This window comes from Leucopleurus acutus (genome assembly GCF_964270905.1).
Source record: "Leucopleurus acutus genome assembly, chromosome: 16".
NCBI lineage: Eukaryota > Metazoa > Chordata > Mammalia > Artiodactyla > Delphinidae > Leucopleurus > Leucopleurus acutus.
This window is the reverse complement of record NC_139158.1, coordinates 55,021,835-55,033,099: the sequence shown is the minus strand read 5'-3', so window position 1 is coordinate 55,033,099 and position 11,265 is coordinate 55,021,835.

The window sequence follows — 11,265 nt, the reverse complement described above, 5'->3', positions numbered from 1 at the left end:
TTCATCAGCCCCACATGGGGGTGGGGAGAGGTCTGTTCTGTGCAGCCCTGTTTGGGGCAGTGCATTTGCTACCAGGGAGCCTGAGGGGCAGGCCACAGAGGTAGAAACGCTGTGCCATAAACAACAGGGAGGTCAAGAGGGATGCAGGAGTCAGGGAAAGGTGGGAAGGTGAGAGGACCAATGTGGGGGGTCAGTGGGCGGCCTCAGGTAAGGCCCTTACCTCTGCCTTCACTTGGTTCACGGGCAGAAGAGCCCCCAGCAGGTCAACTGAAGCCTCAGCTTCTCTCAGAGTGTAACAGCTGGGACTGCCCTGGAGGTGACTGACAGCCTGAGCCCAGCAGAGGTTTGGGGTGTTCAGGCAGGGGTGCCAGATGAGAGGGAGCCGAACCCACTGAAACATGCCCATTTGAACTGAGACTGAGGAGGAAGTGGCTCTCCATGGAGGCCTACAAAGGGACTTCCCCTGGCGGTCCAGTGGTTAGGACTCAGCGCTCCCAATGCAGGGGGCAGGGGTTCCATCCCTGGTTGGGGAACTAAGATACTGTGTGCCTCATGGCATGGCCAAAACCAAGAAAACATGGAGGCCTATAAAGAGGACACCAGAGCGCGATGTCAGTGTGCTCCTCTGTACACTAGAGGGGTAAGAGGTCTGGACAGGCCCTGGCTGAGGTCATCACCTGGCCAGCATCATTGCCAGAGCCCCAGGCCCTCTGAGCTAGCTTCTTGTCCCTGCTGCTTGCTGGCTAGCTCACCAGTGTCAGCAAGGACCTGGCCTGGACAGGCGGACCCGACGTCTGAGCTCGGCCCTTGGACTGCTCTGTTGCTCTGGTCATACCCAACCCAAGCAGACACCCTCTCGGGGGGCTGCCCAGTTGGGCCTTAGAGCCAGGGAGTCTGGTGGCAGATCCTGCACGGCAGTGTTTGCTTTGTGATCTCACCCAGGTGGCAGGTGGGCCTTGCCCCAGGGGTACACTCTGCTTGTCACCAGCATCCTCCCACCTTTTAAAACCGAGCACTTACTATACTCAGAGCCTAATGCCGTACGCATTATCTTATTGAATGCTCTCCAGGTACGATTTTTCCCATGCTACAGGTAAGGAAACTGAGGCCCCCAGAGGCTGACTAGGCTCTGGAGCACACTACCAGTTAGTCTGTCTGGCTTACTTTCTATTGCCTTCCACAGGCCTCAGCATTTGACGCTGTAATATCCCTGTAATCACAAAAGAAACTCTCAAATATTTAGATAGATCCAAATCACTCAGGAAGCCAGGACAGTTGGGATATTTCCTTTCATAGCTGAGCAGCTCATTCTCCAAAGAAACAGAGCCGACTTCCTGGTTCCCTGTGGACCCAGGACTGAGGCAGATGGCTGGGCAGGGCCACCGGGCACCTCTCAGGAAAGCACTGGCTGTCTTCTCCAGCCGCTTCTCCTCTTCCAGCCACATCTGGAAAAGATGACTGAAGTGTTTGTCCCCTTTGGACAAGGGTGCTAAGGTCCCACAACAGAGTCCTGGGGTCAAGTGTGTCCTCCACATGCTGCCCCATACCGAATCCATGCCACGTCCCACCCTCCAGCGCTGTTCCCAAGCAGCTTCTCTGTCTGGGTGCCCTCCCCCCGAACACCTTACTCTCCAATCCAGCTCACTCTTCCAGACCTACTGTGGCTTCCCTCAAAAGTCAGCCCTGATGTAAAGACATGAATCCATGTAGTTTATTCCAGAGACCATCCTAAGAAACATGGAGAGGGAGTAAGTAAGGGAGCCCGGCAAGGGCAGGCACTGCAGGTGTGTTAATGAGCAGGTCACTCAGTCCCCCTGGGATCCTCTGGGAGGCTGTGGCCAGGCGCCTTGGGATTATTTCATCACGTGGCCAGGTGGTGGGGTATTTACCCGCTAGTCTCTGCTGCTTGCTGGCTCAAGGCTTCTTCCTGTGGCTCTAACTGCCTGGCACATCTGGTTTGCCCTGAGGACTCTAAGGAGGGCTAGGGGGTGGGTAGGCACTGGCGGCATCTGCTGTAGCACCTTCAAGGTTTCGCTCAGGCAGGTCCTCACTTGGTGTTCTCTCCCAGGTGACCTGGGGTTAACTGCTGTCACTTGGACTGATGCGGCTCCTCCCTAATTTAAGACTCAACTTCCTGAGAACGGGCCACATTGTTCTTCTAGACATCCCAGGTGCTCAGAGTAGAGTCTGGCACTTGGGAGAAACATTCAACAAATGGATGGGAAAAGAGTACATGGTGAGTTAGAATGTCCTCCGAGGTGCCCAGGAGTGGATAGGGCAGGACACAAAACAGCAAACATTAAATGCAAGTGCCTGAGATTTGCATCCGAGGTCTGCCAGCATCCCAGCTTTGAGAAGGGCTCAGGTAAGGGTTGAAATGGGCATGGCGGGTGCGGGTGGGGGTAGGAATGGAAGGAGAGAACTGAGTCACAAAGAAGTCTCCAATCCATTTTCCCAGTACTCCCATGGATCTTTCGGGGGAAGGCCTCTTGGAAGAAGATCACAAGGTTAGAGTGTTAGTAAACCCATAGCCTGCAGGAGAAAAACAATGAGCCAGTAATTAGACACCTGGCCACAGTTCTTTTCTGGATTTAGATCAAAATCAGAGTCATGGGTCCTTAGCCTTAGACGTGACTTTAGAACTTGTCTGATTCCACCCCTCCTTGTCCATTTTAGAGGGAGAGAACTGAGCGCCACTGAGGGAAATTGGCTTGTCTGGGGTCACATAGTTGTGTCCGAATAGTCCAGTGAGAAGGAAGGGTGACCTAATTCTCACTGTTCTGTTCTGGGCTCTGGGCTCATTTGCACAGTCAGCCGGGTCTCACCTGCCCTGGCATTAGCATTGTGGGTCTTTCCCCATAGTTTCCCATGACTAAACACATCTGACTCATCAGGTGACCAGGCAGAGTTTCTAGGGGTTCTGACACCTGCTGTCCTGATGCCACCCCCAGAACCCCAGAAATAAATACCCCTAATACAGGCTGCCCCAGAGACCCAGAATTTGTGCTTTCCAAGGGGGTCCTGTCTGGCTTTGTTCACAGTTCTGGCAGCCTGAGTGGGGTGAGGGGCCTGGCCTAGATGGCAGGTGACTGGGCAGCCAGCTCCCCTGCTCTGCCGTCCAGATGCCAGATAGCTGTGCTGAGGGTTCTTCCCCCAAGTGCTGGAACTGGAATGTACAAACTTGAAGGCTCATTCTTCTCTGACACCAGAGATAAGCTGGAGGAATGGGAGGGTGATTGTGGGAGGAGATGGTACCAGGTTGTCAAGTCTCCGGGCAGCAGCTCTCATGGAATGGTATGCAGAGCAGAGGTGGGGCCCAAGACATCTGAGTGGGCTCCACTGATGTGGCCGATCTGCCTGTGAGGAAATGACCTTGAGGGAATGAAATAGTAACGGGTTGAGACTCATTTATTTTTCTATTGAGGCGTCACTCAGTGGCAGTAAAATTTTAGCATGAGGATTTGTAGGATGCTTAGAAATAAAAAAATATATATACCATTTGGGGTCTTGTTAAAATCTGTAGTGGAAAATATTAAAACTGAAAAGTCAGAATATGCCACTTGATTCTGCATGTGGCTGTAGGGAGTGGGATAAGATAGCATATAGGCTGTTCTTATAAACTACATTCTCGAATTTACCACAGCCCAGAGGCAGCGTACAAGTGAAAATTTCCTTAAATTGGGACAAGATACTGGGTCCGCATCCTAACAGTGCTAATATTTTATTGGGTACAATGTATCCTTAAACTTCTATCTGTCTCATATTTTTAAGTAAATGAATTGGTTCAGGCTTAGCAATTGAGCACATGTATCCTCAGAACATGCCAGCACCTGCCCCAGGTTCTCAGTATATAAAAGAGGGACCCCGTCCTCAAGCAGTTCCCAGTCTAGAAGGGGCAGAAGACAGAAAACAATCCCGCACAGTGTGAGTGCACTGTTGCGTTACAAAGGGCTGAACTGTGAGCTCTGTTAGCCCCAGGGGGCGTCTAGCCCATGCACTGCTGTTTCCAGGGTCTGGCTGTACCTGCATACAGTACGTGCTTAAGAAATATTTGCTGAATGAATAAGTGTCTATTAACTGTGTCCTCCCCTTATGTTTCTGATCAGTTATATTTCCTAATTTGGGATTTTACATAGAAGAACAGTCAGGGTTTGCCTGTATATTTATTTAGATTTTTAATATGTTGAATAAAATTCTTCCAAAATCAACAGTTTGAGTTGCACAAAAAAGGCAATGATTTGGAACTTCATGGAGCTTGAATGTTATTTATTCCCATTGCTATAGCCACATGCACATGCAATGTGGACATTCGATAACATTTTGTGGGATGAAGGAATGCATGCCATCCAATAGACATACAAGCATATGCTCAATGTCAATACTCACCATGGAAATGCAAATTTAAACCACAGTAGGGTACTAATATGCACCCACCAGAATGGCCAAAATGAAAAAGACTGACAGTGCCATGTTTTGGGGAAGATGTGGAGTAGCTAGAACTCTTATACTCTGCAGATGAGAGTGTCAGGGGGTACAACTACTTTGGAAAACTGGCAGTATCGATCCATGAATGCCAAGCATACATCTACCTAGTGACCCAGCAATTGCACTCTTGGGTTTCTTCTCAAGAGAAATGAGTGCATATATCCACCAAAAGAATGTTTATAACAGCTTTATTCAAAGATTGCAGGAGCCATGGAGGAGGAGTGGAGGGAGAGAGAATGGGAAGGTTTCTTGGGCCATTTTGTAAAAGACCCTGTGGTCGTCATTTGTGCTATTTGCTGCATATTTCAGGTTCTTTCCCTCTGGCCACTTGGTGAGACTGTACTCCTGGCCCTTTGTGGTTGAGTGGGACCATGTTTCCATGTTTTGTTCCAGCCAATGAGTTGTAACAGGAAGTGGTGTGTGCCACTTCCAGGCAATGCATTTAATTGCTGTATGAGACCCTTCAGGGATCTCTCTTCCCCTCTTGCAATTGGCACTGTTTGGGATGGTGGCTGCTCCATCAGCCCGGTCCCTAGGAAGACCAGAACTCCCCTGAGGCTGAACACAGGCATATATAGTGTGAGAAATAAACCTTGTAGTTTTAGGTTGCTTGTTACTGCAGCATATCCTTGTCTATTTGGGTTGATACAGGTCTTGATTATGGTGTCAAGTTCATTTATTCATTTATTCATTCACTCACTAATTCATTCATTCATTCATTAATTCATTCAACACACTGAGCATCTGCTCTGCACTAACCAGTGTTCTAAATGCTGGAGGAGATTTAGTTTCTTCTTTCAGAAGCTTTCATTCTGTCGGGGAATACAGACAACATGCAAACACATGAATAATTCACAATCTGACTTACAGATTGCAGTAAGAGTTATAAAGGAAATAAGCAGGCTGATATGATGTAATGGAATTGGGGAGGAGAGAAGATGGTCATCAAGAGGGGTTGCTTCATTTGAACTGAGACACAAGTGGGGGATGGAGCTGTCATGCCAAGAGCATGGGAATAATGTCCCAGGGAACAGCAGCGAAGAGCCTGCAGGGAAGGGCCTGCTGTGTTTGAGTCACAGAAAGCAGATCTTTGTGTTTAGAGGAATGTGGGGGAGCAGAGGCAGAGGCAGGTATGCTATCTTTTTTTTTTTTTTTTTTTTAGGGACGCTATCTTGCAAGTAAGTTGTGCATGGCCTGCTTGGTGTGTTAAGGTCACTCTTTTTCTATGTCTGTTGTAGGCAAGAGCAAAGCTAGGGAGTTATATTAGGGAGCTGTTGAATGTGTCCAAGGGGGAGGTGATGATATTGGCTTGAGAGTGATGACAATAAAAGATGAGACAAGTATACACATTTGAAATATGTTTTGAAAGTAGAATCCACAGAATTTGTCAATGGATTAAAAGTGAGGTATGGTAGGCTAAATAATGGCCCCCGAAGATATCCATGTCTTAATCCCTGGGACCTGTAGATGCTAATTTATATAGCAAAAGGAACTTTGCATGTGTGATTAAGTTGATGATCTTGAGATGGGGACATTATCGTGGATTATCTGGATGTAATCACAAGTATCTTTAGAAGAGGGAGGCAGAGGGAGATTTTACTGCAGAGAAGAAGAAGGCAAAGTGGAGACTGAAGGAAGATGCTCGACTGCTGGAGTGAGGAATGCAGCTTTAGAGGCTGTAAAAGGCAAGGATGTGGAATCTCCCTTAAACCCGCTGGAGGGAGCGTGGTCCAGCTGACACTTTGATTCTGGCCCAGTGAATCTGATTTCAGAATTCTCACCTCAAGAACTCTTAAGAGAATACATGTCTATGCTACTGTTGTTGTTTTTATTGTGGTAAAATATACATAACATAATATTTAACATTTTAACCATTCATTAAGTGTTCAAGCCAGTGACATTAAACACATTCACAATGTCGTGTAACTATCACCATTATTTTTGCCTTAAAGACTTTATCATCTGCAATAAAAATGCTGAACCCATTAATAACCCCTCCTTCCCCCCTATCCCCAACTCCTGGTAACCTCTATTCTACTTTCTGTCTCTATATTTGTCTATTCTAGATACTTCCTATAAGTGGAGTCATATAATATTTACCCTTCTATGTCTGGCTTATTTCACTAAGCATAATGTTTTCAAGGTCCACTGACTTGTAACATATATCAAGTTTTCATTTCTTTTTTTTTTTTTTTGCGGTACGTGGGCCTCTCGCTGTTGTGGCCTCTCCCGTTGCGGAGCACAGGCTCCAGACCCACAGGCTCAGCGGCCATGGCTCACGGGCCCAGCTGCTCCGCGGCATGTGGGATCTTCCTGGACCAGGGCTCGAACCCGTGTCCCCTGCCTCGGCAGGCGGACTCTCAACCACTGCGCCACCAGGGAAGCCCCTCATTTCTTTTTATGGCTGAATAATATTATGTGTTGTTTTAAGTCACTGAGGTTGTGGCAATTTGTTATAGCAGCCATAGGAAACTAATACATGAGGGAGGAGAGAAAAGAAGGTATGAAGGATGATCTCTAGGCTTTTGGGCCTGTGGACTGGATGGATTGAGATGCCATTTACTGGGAAAGAGAAGTCTCAGAGAGCAACAGATTCAGGGTAGGAAAATCACAGGCTCTGTTCAGGCCATATTAAATTTGAGATGTTTGCTGAACTTCAGAGGAGATGTTGAGGAAATAACTAGACTGTGGAATTCTGGGGGGGAGGTCGGAGCTGGAGAGCTACACTTGGGAGGCGTCACCACATAGATGGTACTTAAAGCCAGTAGCTTGGTTGAGACTTCCCAGGGAAAGTGTGGAGAGAGAAAAGGAGGGGGCTGAGCCAGCATCTGCAGGTAGAGCCGAGGAGGAGGAGTCAGCCTAGCTGGCTGAGAAGGAGCAGCAAGGGAGGGGGAAGAAAACTCAGGAAAGTTCTGTATCATGAGAGTTTCGGTGAGGAGGGCACAGCCAACCAGGCTTTTAGAGACCGAATAAGGGGAGGACACTTATGACCTGGATGAGAGCAGAGTTTGGGGTAGGAGGAAGGGACAGAAGCCAGAGAAGGAGGAGTTAAGGATGTGAGAAACGGGGAAGTATTAGCCTTCTTAACTCTTTGAAGAAATTTTGCTGTGAGAAGGAGCAGAAAAATGGGATAAGGTGGAGTTCAAAACTTTTTAAGGTTGGAAATATTGTTGTATTTATCTATGGCTGCCTAACAAGTACCCTAAAACTTAGTGGCTTAAAGCAATAGTCATTATATTCTTTTCCATGATTTTTGTGGGCCAGGAATTTGGTGATAGCTTGGCTGGATGATTCTTTTGCTCCACGTTGCGTCAACTGGAGTCACTGGTAGTATTCAGCTGTTGAACGGGCTGGTTTTGAGGGTTCAGGATGGCTTCACTCATAGGTCTGGCACCTTGGTGAGCATGGCTGAAAGGCTGGGCTCCACTGGGACTGTCGACTGGAGTGCCTTCCTGTGGCGTCTCTAGCATGGTGGTTTCAGGGCTCCAAGTGTCCTGTGACAAGACAGAAGCTACATGGCCTTTTATGACTGACGTTTAGGCATCACAGAATATCACTTCTGCTGTATTCTATTGGTCAATCCAGCCAGAAGCCCACCCAGATTTAAAGGAGGGGACATAGCCCCCACCTCTTGATGGGAGGACAGTCAGAGAATTTGCAGCTATCCTACAGATACAGAACATGTTTGCAGGCTGGATGGGAATGCACCATGAGATGGAAAGAGGTGAATGATGTGGAAGAGAGAAGAGGAAACTTCAGGAATCAACAAGTCCTTCAGAGGTCACGAGGGGACAATACTCAAAGGCTGGAGACTGAGCACTATTCTCCCTGGGGCAGGAGGGAAGGACATTGTGAGGACGGATGCAGAGTGAAAAGATGAGGCTGTTCCCTTCTGATGATTTCACTATGCCCAATAATGTACAGGTCATTACATTACAAATCATCAGCTGAGGGTAGGTGTTGAGGAGGGTTAAGAAGAAAAGAAGGTGTACGTCATAGTAATTTTAGAGAGTAGGAACATTAGGTATTTGTTTGAAAGACAGGGTTTAACAGTGATGGCTTTCTGTTATTGTTGAAAAGAATATAGATCATAAGTACATGATTATTTTTTATTTTATTTTTTTTTGTGCTACGCGGGCCTCTCACTATTGTGGCCTCTCCCGTTGCGGAGCACAGGCTCTGGACACGCAGGCTCAGCGGCCATGGCTCACGGGCCCAGCCACTCCGCGACATGTGGGATCTTCCTGGACCTGGGACACGAACCCGTGTCCCGTGCATCGGCAGGCGGACTCTCAACCACTGCACCACCAGGGAAGCCCAGTACATGATTATTAATCCTCAAGAGTATATTAACAACAAAATCAGTTTATTGGTGAATGTTAATTATGCCAAATATTTATGGAACATATGAGAGATGCTCCAAATTCTAGGAAGTTGACGACAAATTCTTGCTCACCACACTCCTTTAGATGGGAGGTATGTGCTGCTATTTCAGCTTTATTGCTTGGAGGAACTAGAGTAACTTCATAAAGTAAGTCTGAGAAAGAACCCAGGATTAGAACTCTGAGATAATTTCTTTTTTTTTTAGGAGTACTGAGGACATGGAAAATAACTGCCTGTTTTACTTGAGAGGATATTTGGATCATCAACTCCTGAGAGTAATTTAAAAAACTCTCTGGCAAGAGTTGGTCGTGAGCAGAGTTACTTGGTAGGTGGTATCCTTTGCAAATGATGCTTTTAGTGTTGAAAATATATTTGTAATTCTTGTTCTGGAATTGCTTTTAGAAGGAGTTTATGATTTGCGCACAAAACAATCAACAGGATTACTTTTATTTATTAGAGCATTCACCAAAATATTTTATCACAATCTTGTTCTAGGGGCTTCCCTGGTGGCGCAGTGGTTAAGAATCTGCCTGCCAATGCAGGAGACACGGGTTTGAGCCCTGGTCCAGGAAGATCCCACATGCCGCAGAGAAACTAAGCTTGCGAGCCACAACTACTGAAGCCCGCGGGCCTAGAGCCCGTGCTCTGCAACAAGAGAAGCCACCGCAGTGAGAAACCCACACACCAGAAAAGCAGCCCCCGCTCAATGCAACTAGAGAAAGCCCACGTGCAGCAACGAAGACCCAACACAGCCAAAAATAAATAAAATAAATTTATAAAAAAAATTATCACAGTCTCATAACTCACCTTATTTAGTTTTAAATATTTCCAAAAACTGTATCCCCCATGAAAGTAATGAATATTCATCTACAGCCAGGATATCCCAAATAAGGTGAATGAGGGTTTGCTGAGAATTTCCAAAGGGGAGTTCTGAGGATGCACCTTTGCCAAAGTCCACACATACTTCATAGAATTACATCATGTCAGGAATGATAGAGATATCAGACTCACCCAAAACAAACTCATTGTCTGTGTCCACTGATTATTATCTATGCCTCCTTTCCCTCCGGTATCCTTTATATTTATCAACTGGGTTTCCATCCACCCAACTAGCCAAGTTAGAAACTGTAGGTAAAGCTCAACCCTCTGCTCCATCACTCTACAAATTCACTTGTTTACTGTTAACTACAATCAGCTGGGAATACATTCAGCCGAAAGTTATAGAAAACCTACATAATAGTGGCTTAAACACATTTGTTTATTTTTCTCACATAACAGAAAGTCCAGAATTAGGCAGCTGTTGGTGTCCCTTCAGTTGTCCCATGATGACATGGACTCCTGTTTTTAGGCTCCACAATCAAAGGGGATCCTTTCATCCTCAGGTTTGTTGCCTTTGGGTTGTAAGAGGGCTGCTGTACCTCCAGGCAACACATCCACATTCAAGGCAGGAAAAATGGGAAAGGTGAAGCCAGCTGCATATCCCTTTTATCAGGATAGAAAAAGCTTTCCCAGAAATCTCCACAGTGTACTTTCGCTTAGGCTTCATTGGTCAGAACCGGTCACGTGGACACCCCTACCTACAAAGGGAACTGGGAAGTGTGGAACAAGATTGTCAGATTGGTCCAGACCAATAAAGATCCATGCCTGGGGCTAGACACATTCCCTCAGCCAAATTCCAATTCTGTTAGCAAGGAAGAAGGGAAAATTGTGTTGGTAGGTAAAACTGTGTTGGTGGGTAAATAATAGTGTTGGTCACAGTTGCAAAGTCTGCTGATTTTAGTTCTGAGATAGCTCTCACATTTCCTATCTCTCTCTCCACTGTCTTAGCTCCAGTCCTCAGTGTCTTTTGACTTGTCCATCACAGAAGACTCTGAACTGACCCTCCAACTTCCAATGTAGCCCTCCTACAACCATCCTCCATCAGCTGCCAGACTTATGTTTCTAAAATGCAAATCTGATTATGGCCCCTCAAATATAAGAACATTCATTGGCTCTCTCTACTAGTGGCTGCTCTGGCAAGCTTGGCCTAATTCCCATCCATCTCCTCACTTGGCAAACTCTTACTCTTCCTTCGAAGCCAAGTCTAAATGTCCCCTCCTCTGGGAAATCCTTCCTACTTTGCTCCTGATCTAACAAAACTATTCTCTCCTTTTTTTTTCTCATATGTCTGTTTTATATATCAAGAATAAGGGGCTTCCCTGGTGGCGCAGTGGTTGAGAGTCTGCCTGCCAATGCAGGGGATGCGGGTTCGTGTCCCGGTCTGGGAGGATCCCACGTGTCGCGGAGCCCATGGCTGCTGAGCCTGTGTGTCCAGAGCCTGTGCTCCGCAACGGGAGACGCCACAGCAGTGAGAAGCCCGCGTACCTAAAAAAAAAAAAGAATAGTACATGTTATACA